The sequence below is a fragment of the Botrytis cinerea genome, chromosome 15 (genome assembly GCF_000143535.2).
Source record: "Botrytis cinerea B05.10 chromosome 15, complete sequence".
NCBI lineage: Eukaryota > Fungi > Ascomycota > Leotiomycetes > Helotiales > Sclerotiniaceae > Botrytis > Botrytis cinerea.
The window spans coordinates 1,760,983-1,773,233 of record NC_037324.1 but is presented as its reverse complement, the minus strand read 5'-3'; positions in this window follow the sequence as shown (position 1 = coordinate 1,773,233).

Genomic DNA, 12,251 nt, shown 5'->3' with positions numbered 1-12,251 from the left:
CTTTTAGATTTTAAGGATTTAATGAAAAGTTAATAAAATTCTGTATTTTATAGGATTTTATAAGATTTTAGGATTTCTTTTAGATTTTAAGGATTTAATGAAAAGTTAATAAAGTTCTGTATTTTATAGGATTTTATAGGATTTTAGGATTTCTTTTAGATTTTGAGGATTCAATGGAAAATTAGTGAAGCTTTGTATTTTATAGGATTTTATAGGATTTTTTAGGATTTTATAGGATTTTATAGGATTTTATATGTTTTATAAGATTTTATAGGATTTTTTGGATTTTTATATTTGATTAACTTTATATTAATGGGATATTGTTGATTTTTAATTTTTTAGATTTTAAAGCTTTTATAATTTTCAAAAATGAAAATTTTAAAAAAAAAATAGCTTTATTAAATACAAATCATTACTTTATTAAAAATAAATCAATATTAATAAAATAAAAAAAAGGAAATAGTTATTTTTCAAATTTTCGAATTTTAAAGATTTTAAAGAATTTAACTTTTAACACTTTTGTATTACAATATAGCTTTCAAAATTATAAAGGAATTAAATTTTATAAAATAAGAATATAAATATTATAATAAATTTATTATTATAGAATTTAATAAAGTTTCAAAAATATATCGATAAAATAAAGGGAATCTATTAAATAAACTTTAAAGCTTTTGAATTCTTTATAATATTTATAATTTTCAAAAATAAAAACTTTGAAAGAAAGAGTTTTATTATAGAATATCAATATAAGATCGATATCGGACCAATTATTTATTTCATATAAAGTTTTTATATTACATATAGCTTCATTTTGAAAAGGATTAAAGGGATTAATGAAAAGTCTTATATTCTCCTGGATCCTATTATACACTAGTCGTTACCTTGCATTGACTCTAACACTTAGAGAACTATATTTTGTATAGTATTTTTTCCTAATATTCGGATTTTTACAGTATTAAAAGTAATCTATAGAGTGACTCTATTAGTCTTAATTACATTATTCCATTTAAGCATACTCAAATTTTTAAGCTCTTTAAAATTTGATACAAAATATATACTATGACTTTATATTACACGCGAAATACATAAGCTGGTTTACAAAAACTAAATATGTAATACAAAACAATCAATATAACTATGAGGATCATGGAAAGGAGATTATCAAATGTTTTTAAACGTATTTTAGCTCACAAAAAAACTGAGCTCTTAATTATAGTACTTAACATAACTTAAATTCTTGTTTAAACTTAGATTTTGATTTTGAAAATTATATGTATATATATATATATATTGAGAATTCCGCTATACAGAAATTAGAACTCGAATGAAAATAAATTGAAAATTTCCTAGTTTGTTCTAAAATCTTCTACTATATAATACCCACAACAAACTACTTCTATATCTTTCAAATATTTTTTAATAATTTTTATGCTTTAAAATGTATACTTGATTTAACTTTATAATTGTTAGGTTTTACAATACAAAGATATATTTCACAAAAAATTGCTTTCATATCCCCCAAATGTCATACGATTATTTTTGTATCTTAAAATTGAGAAGTAATTTGTTTTTGTGTCTTTTGAATCTTATAGTGGATTCTATAAAGACACTTTCTAGTGTTTACTTTTGTAATCTAAATTTCTACGGACAGTATAGCACCTATAATAATAGATCCTAAATAATACAAAGTATTTTATCGAAAGAACTAATTACCTAGGTAGATATAGGAAATAGTAGGCTTTATAATAAGAACTATCAAAAAAGCTAGTATCTTTTGTATTTGCTTAGAATTATGATATAATAACTATTAAATTAAAGTCATTTACTATATTCAGATACTTCTCTACTTTAGAGTATATCTATACTACTATACATTCTATATGAGTCTATTGTAAGTTTTATTATAATATTCAAAAGATATAAGAATAAAAGAGATATATATTTTGGAACATAAAAGTAATTAAATGACTTTGAAAAAATATGGAGATAAATCATTACAGATTTATAATAGAACTTAAACTTCAAAGACTATAAAAACAAAATAATTTTCAATTTTCTTAAGTGATGAAAACAATTGAGTAGAATTCAAGGGCTTATATGATTCTGTACTCTTTCAACATTGATAAACAAAAGTTATCAAAATTTAACACATATTTAATCAAAAATTTCGAACAAAAGAAATCACATATTGATTTTTGGATTAATATTAATAGGTATTCATTTTTAATAAATTCACTATTATTATTTCTAATATTTGATAAATTAATATCCTTTTATTCGAAAAATATAAGTATCTGAATAAAAGTCTACTCAGATTATTTCTATTGTATTCACATGAATATTTGAGCTTCTATTATACCTAGTCAGATTCTAGAAAAAAATTCGCTTCATTTCGAATTGTAATGTATATATTAATATTGATTCTTAGATTTAAATAATAAACCTATAATATCGAGAAAGAAAGTAGAATTAATCTGAATAAGGGTGCCAGATTTAGTTGAAATTATGGAATTAATTTAAACAAAATAGGTAATACACTTTATATGATGTCTTATGATCACTTTAAAATTTAATTTATTCAATTTCAAAATGCAAATCTTACATGTTACTTAAACTTCATAAAAAGAAGAGTGTCTAATTACCTAGGTATTTCTAAAATTCATTACACTTATTCTTCACAATGTAAAGAGTAAGCTTTTTTACAATCCATTATAGCTCAAAATGAAAGCAAATTCATTAACAATCTATATAATTTTCTTGCATATTTTCTAGACTTATTATTGAGACCTATTCATACCATATATATATATGTGTGTGATATATGTAAATTAAGAATAGTGAGTTTGAAGTAGATTTTCAAAATAGAAGTAATACTCTTTTTTTTATAAAATTAGGATACTTAGGTATTATTCATCCCTTGAGAATGAAGGGCAAGGATTCAACATCTATATATAACATCCTCTAGAACTGTATATTCCTTTTATTAGAATCTATATAATTAAGACTGAATAATTAATATCAATATTTGGAATAGTAAAAACCCCGAGTATCTTTATTCTATATATTGATATCTCAAATGTCAGATTTATAATTAAGATAATCCTAATTAGCATTAAGTAATACTCAATAATGTTCTATTTAATATAAAGACTTTTAGAAATTAATAAAATAAAAATAAAAAAGATATAATTATTGATTAGAATTCACGAAATTCAATAATACGATTCGTTTTCAGTTATTTTTAAAATTTAAATTTAAATATAATACAATAATATTTTGATTAGTTTTATTATCATAATCAAACGTTAATATTAACTACCTTATTTTTGGAATTTTATTTTGTTAAATTTTATTTTTAATTTTCAAAATAATTTAAAGCAAAATATATTATTGAATCCCTTGAATTTAAATTAACAGTTATATTTCTTTTTTATTAGTTTGTAAATTCAATAATATTATATCAATATATAGAATAATAATATTCAAGGTTTTTATTATATTTTTGATATTCTAGTATAATATGAAATCTGTCTCATTAATCAAAAAATAGATAATATATACCAGAAAAAACACAAATACAAAGAACCTTGAAATCTTTTAAATGAAAAGAAAGAGTTCTTTTGAATTTTTAGGAATTATGTCTGGTAGGAGTATTATGGTTGAGATCTAAGGTTTATTTAAGAGAGATTTGGATCATTCGATATTTTTTGTTATTCGAATCAATAATTATTTATTGAAAATGGAATAAAAGGATTGTATAAGTAATAGTTGTAATTATATATAACATTTAACTATAAAACTATGTATGATTGGCCTCGAAATACTTTTTGAAATAGATAACAAAAATATAATATCATGAAATCAGGGATCTAAGTTTCTCTAATGAAGAGTTCCTCTTTCTTTTTATAATTTTTGAATCCTTTAATAAATAATATATTATCATAATTATTTAACTTAACATATCTCAATACATTTTGGGAGATCTTCTGATATAAATCAATACTATTGCTACTACTACTTTTTATCACTTGAACTACTTTAAACATCCTTTTTAATACTTTATTGCAGAGATGTATATACAATTACAGACATCCAATCATCTACTAAATAAGTATGTTTTTCAGAATTGGATAGATTTCATGTTAGATTCAAGTCTCGGTTCAATGGAACCGACAAAGTTTTAATCTTTATTTTAATAATAATAATATCATAAAGGAACACTCTACCTAGGTATTTATCAATATTTCAAACATCGAAAACATAACTGATATTATTTCAAATAACATTTTTGATATTCTATTCTTTACTTTTTTTTATGATATTGTTATTTTAGTTGCGATTTGATTTCAATGAAAAATTGAAATTCTGATCTCAAATTTTTTTTTATCATTTTACTTTTAAATATCATAATATGAACGGTTTAGTTCCATTCAATTTAGCTTAATTACCTAGGTATATAGAATTTCATCATTGTGATATAAATTTTGAATTTTGAAGTAAAAGATATTGTATTTATATAACGTAACTTATGGGGAACCGGGTCATATGGGGAACCGGGTCAGGTACCTTTACACCAAAATTTGTATGTAAAGGTACTTAGAGCGACTTTTTATATCTCTATGGATATTAAAGATAATTTTAATTTTTTTGATAATTAGGCTTAATATCTAATAAAAATGTAATATTAAAGTTACAGGACACTTTTTAGTAATATTATTCTTGAATTAATATGATTTTAAAAATTCCCATAGTAATTTTTGTTAGGCAAAACCGAAAATTTGAAAGAAACTTTAATATCTTTATTAAAAAAGATTATATCTCTATAGAATTTTGTTATATTAAATATTTATACTGAATATATTATACTTCAAAATATCGAAACTATATCTCTAATATTTATAGAGTTATAAAAAATCGCTCTAAGTTCCTTTACATACAAATTTTGGTGTAAAGGTACCTGACCCGGTTCCCCATATGACCCGGTTCACCATAAGTTACGTTAAATAAAGTGTAATGATTGGTTTTTATAAATAGCTTTCTAATTTTTAATTAGGTAAAGCGATTGGTTTTGGAAAGTAATTTAATCTCTAGATTTTTTTGTGTATGATTTATGAACTAATATTGTTCAACTGTTATAATTTTGTTAAATTCAATGATACCGTTTGTCTTCAAATGGTGTAATATTTTTTGAATGGGAATAATTGTTTCATGGGGATGACTGCTTTTTTTTGATTAGGAATTAGGAGATTGTTTCTGAAAGCTGATTTATTATATGTTATATTTTCTCAATATTTAAATTAATATGATATTTTTTAATTAATATTAGAATATCAATATCGTTATAAATTTGGATTAGAGTAATGTTTTCAGACTAAAACTAAACTGACACTTTCAACTAAAACCAGAATATTGTCATTACAAAAAACAAAATAATCTAAACTAGTAAACATTAAAACCCAACTCATAGTTTTGATATTTGAGATAACAATATATGAAATGCTACTATATAAGGTTATCACCATTATTTTCAAGTATTAAATCTTTTTGAATTTCTCACATCCAAAATCCTGAGGATAGATTATCAAAGTTTTTTTTTGAAATCAACTCTCCAGTCATCGAAGAATCTATTCAATTAATATTTTAGATCTATTAACGTGGTTTAACACCGAGTGCACCATATCACCGAGTGCACCACGAATTTTACATACAAAATACGTCTGTGCGTAACCGTGCACTTTCTTTATTTAATAATATAATTTTTCAAAATTTGAAATTATACCATTTAATTATATAAATATTATAGAAATTTAATTATTTATTAGAAATTTGAATTAATATAGTAGTCATTATAGAGATAGGTTTTTTGTAACGAAAATCGTGACAATTTCCACTTTTTATAGAATATAATGGTAAATTTTATATAAAAACTTAATATTTTTATAAAAGATATTTTTTTATTAATAAATCTTTTTTGTTTTTTAAAAAATATTGATTAATTATTAAAATATGAATATTAGGAAAAGGCTAATTTTGGTGTATTTTGAAGTGGTGCATTCGGTGATATGGTGCACTCGGTGTTAAACCACGTTAGTGTTATCTCTCATTACTAAAAATTTCTTTGTTCTCAAATGGCTATTAAAAACAAGTTCAACGTAGAAGCTCAACAATCTTCCAAAGATATATATATCAAAAATACTTTATTTTATTTTATTAAATTAATATTATTTTAACCATTTTATTTCAGGATGTAGTTTTTATTCAACATATTGTATTATAGTTTGAGTTTGATATAAAATTCACTTAATTTGAAAAAATCTACTCCTTCCATAGATTTCTCACACTGAAAGGTATCGATGAATATTATCTTATTAAATCAAAGTATATTTTATTTAAAGAACGATGTTTTGATCTTATAAAAAATTTGTCTCTTCTATCACCCCTGCCAATGCCCATCTGAATCAATTAAATTTTTGAAATCAAAAAGGATTTACTTTCTAAATGTTTTTATGTATGACAGGCTTTTAATCAAAGTATATATACTTACGCCTGCTTTCTTCAAATATAAAATTTATTATTTATATTATTGATAAGTTTGATGATAGAATTTATGTTATATCAGATCATTATATGCAAGAGTATATATTCAAAATTATCATTATAATTATAAAGGCTTTAATTGAATAGTTTTGTGATCAATCAGAAACTTTCATATTATTGGTATTACTAAAATTTACTATATATTTCTATGAAATCTTTCTACATTCAAAATAATTCCTATTTGAACAACTGTAATTAGTGGTTCTGTCAAAGAAATTATTAAAAACGGTTGATAATCTTGAGATTATTTATTTATAATGTAATAATCAAATTGCAAAATGATTACGAGATATTATAGAAAACCCCAAAGAATTATATTATTGAGGTAACTGAGGAATGTAAAAGATTATATACTTTCTTCGGTTAAAATAATGGTTTTGAATATTGAGATAAAATTGTTTATTAATCAAAAGATCACATAAAAGATGCGTAAATAAAATTGGGAAATAAACAATTTCAAATGGTGTTCAGATAGTTAAAAAAGTGGATTATGATATAAAGGAAAAAAAAAATACCTATATATATCCTATGAAGAAACTGATAAACTATATAATATACTAAATTATTATTTAATTGTGAATGAAATAAAATGTCTGAAAATTGCTTCCTTTACTTCAAACTAATTTGTAATGAAAAAGAATGAATCCTATCATATTGATTACATAATAGAAGTATTCAAATAAATTGATTGTTTTTCGAAGTTTTCATTTTCATATCTGAATTTGAGTTTATTGTTGAGTTTATTCATGAAATAACGAGTATTTTTTTAATATAAAATTGAAACTCAAAGTTGGATAATTTAGAATTTTATTGTTAAAAGTTAATTAGAGTTGTTATATTATTAGTTGAACAGATAATTCTAATATGGAATCAAGAAGTCTGAAACTGCTGACTGCTATAATAATGTATTAAAGTGTATTTATTATGAATGAATAGTCATGAATAACATTACTCTTTTCATATTATACGAGAATAATATACCGAGATAATGTTATATTCCAGCAATTAAAAGAGTATAGATTAATTTCTTTAATGAATCTAACATGGTGTGTCAGTATGCGGCTCACTTCCATCTCAATTTATACTTTTCTCTTTCAACATATATTTTATTAATAATTCATAATAAACTCGAATAACCAAAAGCTCATATATTCCTTACTTTCAGAATTATTCCAAAAAATAAAAAGTCAAGTATCTGAAAAATCACTGACATATAAAATATTTTGAATACAATGTTATAATATAAAATTAATTGATTTATTCTTTATATAGATCATCGACATAAAGTTCATAATTTCTCAAAGCTAGAAGAAAGGTTTTCAATACATCAATTTGTATGGTATTGAATTGAATTAAAAACATATTTGAATCGATTATAGATGTATTAATGAAATATAGTATTGTCAATAATTATTTTCATAATTTTATTGAAATAGGTTTTATAAATTCGTAAAAGTAAACCAAATTGAAATATAATTTATATATTATAATCACATATCTCTATAGTAGGTAATTTTCATATTTATAGATCTATAAACCTTCTTTTGATTGATTATAAGTAATATACCAACACTAAAACAAAACTATTTTGATCGATAAGGAGATTAAACTGTTGATTAGTTATAAACAATATGTCGATGCTAAAACAAAATTGTTTCAACCAATGAAAACATTAAATTGTTGATTAGCTATAAATAATATACTAATAATAAAACAGAATTGTTTTAACTAATCAGAAAACTAAGTTATTACAAAATAATTTCAATTTAATATATAATTTTTTGAAAATAAATTAATTATTAAACCTTTTTTCTTTTAGAGTTTATTATATAATTTTCAAATATATTATTTTCATTGCTCTCTAAACTCTAATTATAAAATTATATATCAATATAGATATCTCACTATAAATCTAATCAAACATTAAATCGAAATCTCAATATCCATGATTAATAAGCCTTTAGGTTATGTAAGCGAGAATTAGAAAGAGATTTATATAGAGATTTATGAGATTTATGAGATTTATAAGGTTTTAAGGTTTTGAGGGTTTTAAAGCTTTGTTGCGTTTCCGGTGTATTTATAGGTGTTAGAAGCGAGAGGTTAGCGAAGTTTATAAATAATGATAATATTATTATTATGAATTAAATCTCGAGCGTAGCAGGATTGGGGGTTTAGGAGCTGGCCCCCATTAAGATTAAAGAAATAAAATTAAAGTTTTATATATCTCAAAAATAAGAAAAAAAGAAAAAAAGCTACTATGAATCCACAGTCTGAAAAATACTTTTTCCCCGACGGCTAGTATAGATGAATCATTTAATCTGATATCAGTGATTTTAAATATTAATTTTCGAAAAGAAACGAGGTTAGACTGTATTCATTGAAATTATACGATAAGATATGATAGCCTTAATAAAACTTGTATGAAATTGATTTTTAAAATAAATTCAAGAATTTTTATAAATAATTACAAGTTATTGTATCAACATGTCTCTCTTAGAATCTAGGGTTTTTTAATGTAGGTGATTAAATTATATAATTAAAAAGAAATCTTAGCATTCGAAGATTTCTGAGTGGATAGAATGATATTTAATTATATAGTATTGTTTTATATAAGATTTAAATGAAATGTTTCTTGCAATCAATTTTTATACCAAAAGTAAGCGAAATCTAAGACTTTTTCGGAAAAAATTCCGTTAAAAATTATCTCACTCAAAACAAGGATTAATTAAATAAAGTAATCTATTTATTTTTCTAATGACATTTAAAGAAATTTCGATCAAATTGGAAGCTATGGTAACATCAAAATGAAGAACTGATCCTTAATTCTATTTTAAATTAAACATATTTTAATGAAAATAGTGAAATTCAACAAAACACATTGATCGTATTTTCAGGGGACCATTTGAATACATATAATTTACTAATGAAAGAAGACTTCATATTTGAATTTAAATCATTATTTACTGAGTTTAGTATCATTTTTAGCATGTTTATTCTTTTATTCAAGAGTTTAATGTTACAAAAATGATAAAGATTGCTAATTTTACTCTAATTAATGTTGAATAATAATTTATAATAGTAACATTTTATTAAACTTTCAATACTATCAGAGTAATTTACCGTATACAGGAGTAATTGACACGATTCTTATATTAGAAGTTTAATATTTAAAAATAGCATTTTGTAATATTACCAGACTTTTATAGTCGCAATGTATTTTTCAAGAAAGCATGAAACGAACTCAATAAATGCTATAAACCTTGGAATAAAAAAGGTTTTGATGTAGTGTTTGACAAAATTTCAATTTTGGATGTTTACATAAATCAAAAATTAATATTTTTAATGTATTGATTATATAAAAACTTGTAATAGTGTATCAAACCATTTTACAAATCTTGAACATCGAAATCTATTACCTAGGTAATTCCCCGAACTTTTTCGAACTAAAGAAGAAAAACTATCAATAAATTCATCAACCTCAATTACCATAAATTCTTTTAAATTCTTGAATATAATTCAAACCCGGGTTTTTATGAGATCATTTCAATAAAAAATTTAAAATTGAATGTGAAAGGTACCTAGGTAAGTTTCATTCACGCAAATTGAATTTTTTTAAGAAAAATAAGTTTATTAAGACTTACATTATTGTATATTAATATTTGATATTCAAGATAGAATGCTTTCAATAAATATTATGGGAAACTGAAATGTAACAATAACAACTCGAAATACTCTTATGTCTATTGAAAAAACATCTATAATCATGACTATTTATTCACTCTCTTCAGAAAATCCAGGTTTACATCAATATTGACTCTTGTTAACAATAAAACCCACTCTCTTTCTCTATCTTTTTTTTAATTTTGAATGAACTTTATTTTTTGAAGTATTTTGATTGACAATATACGATATCATTACATTTACTTAATAAAAACAATTTTTTTTTCATATGATCGTGTTGTACCAATTCAAAAATAATTATTGTAACTAAATTGTCTACAATAAATTATCTCTAATTATAATCAACATCTTTTCTAAGGAAATACTCATTATTAGAGAAAAAACTATTAATCAGTATTTATCTTGAGCAGTGGATTATTAATTATTTTTTTAAACCTTTTCAATGTACATATTAATTCGATTAAGTCTGATTGCTAAAAGCTTTAATATTCTATAGAAGTTCATCCTGATAATAGATAAGTGTTACCTAGGTATTAAAGTTTTAAAAAAATTGGAAATAGTTATGTTACTTTGTTTTAGATTATTAATTGTAATATAATCATTAAGACTTTCAGATTTGCTATTGAATATTTATAAGTAACTTAGTATAAGAATTAATCATTTTAATAACATACAAACTTTGGAAGATTTCAATTATAAACAAAAGAATAAAAATAGGGAGGAATGAGGATTTAATTAATCTTTTTATGAAGAAACTAGGTTTTTCTTCCTTCTTCTTGAAATCATTAATTTGGATCAAATTGAAATGGGGATTTTCTATGAAAAGAACCTTTTATTAATAAAAAGATAGATCAGCATTTAATATATACGATACAAATTAGAAATTACATAATATCAATATAAAAACGATTATTATTGAAATCAAAATTTTGTATTTTATTTTATATCATCTAATATAATGATATTTATAGACTGCATTGTTCTAGTATTTATTTTAAATATTTACAATATTATAATCTTCTCAATAATTTATCTTGAATTTAAGATATCTTTATTTTTTCGATTTTGATTTTAAAAACGTACTTTTTTGTTCTTTATTAATCTATTGTAATACATTCGATTCGATTCTGATTTTTATAATAACATTATTGGATAAGAAAGAGTAAATGCTTCCTAGGTCATTATTTAAAATAATTACAAAACTGTTCTGCTTTTATTCAACTAATCAAAGATTTCACATTATTTATAAGTTTCTGAGGTTATTATAAGATTGATACTTCCTTCAATTGGTATATCAAAACTTCGATGTATTGATAAAAGATTTTAAAAAGAAAAATAATGAATATGATTATCGAATATAGGTAACATAGTTTATCAGTGTGTATGTTATATCAGTATATGGATTACTTTATTTTTTATACATTTGTCTACATGTAACCATCCACATCTCTTATTTATAAAAATAAGTTAATTTTTATGGATAAATATTATATTTATTTATAGTAAACTCGATTCATTATAATAATTACCATGAAACAAGTTTTTTAATAACAGAAGTCATAACAACTTCGATTTTTCTTTAAACATAATGAAAATGTCTATGCAAAATTTATATTTTTGAAGCGGTACAAATACTGAACTGATGTACGCATCGATAAACTACGCTATGTTTAATATGATGAATAAAGAATTTTTCTTTAAATGTAGAATAATAGAAAGTGTAAGGAATTGTATTTGTAAATTAAGAGAAATTTGAAAACCGAAAGGTTCTTAATATGTTGACTTATTAAATATCACATGAAACTAGAAATGTATTTTCTTCATATTTATAATACGTACCTAGCTAGGTAGGTATTGACAACAAAGTTGAAAATATTTTAAATTCACTAAAATAATTCTGTTCTGTTTTGAATATAAATATCAACCAAATATAATTTAAAATTTCAAAGAAAAGAGTTTTGTAATGAAAT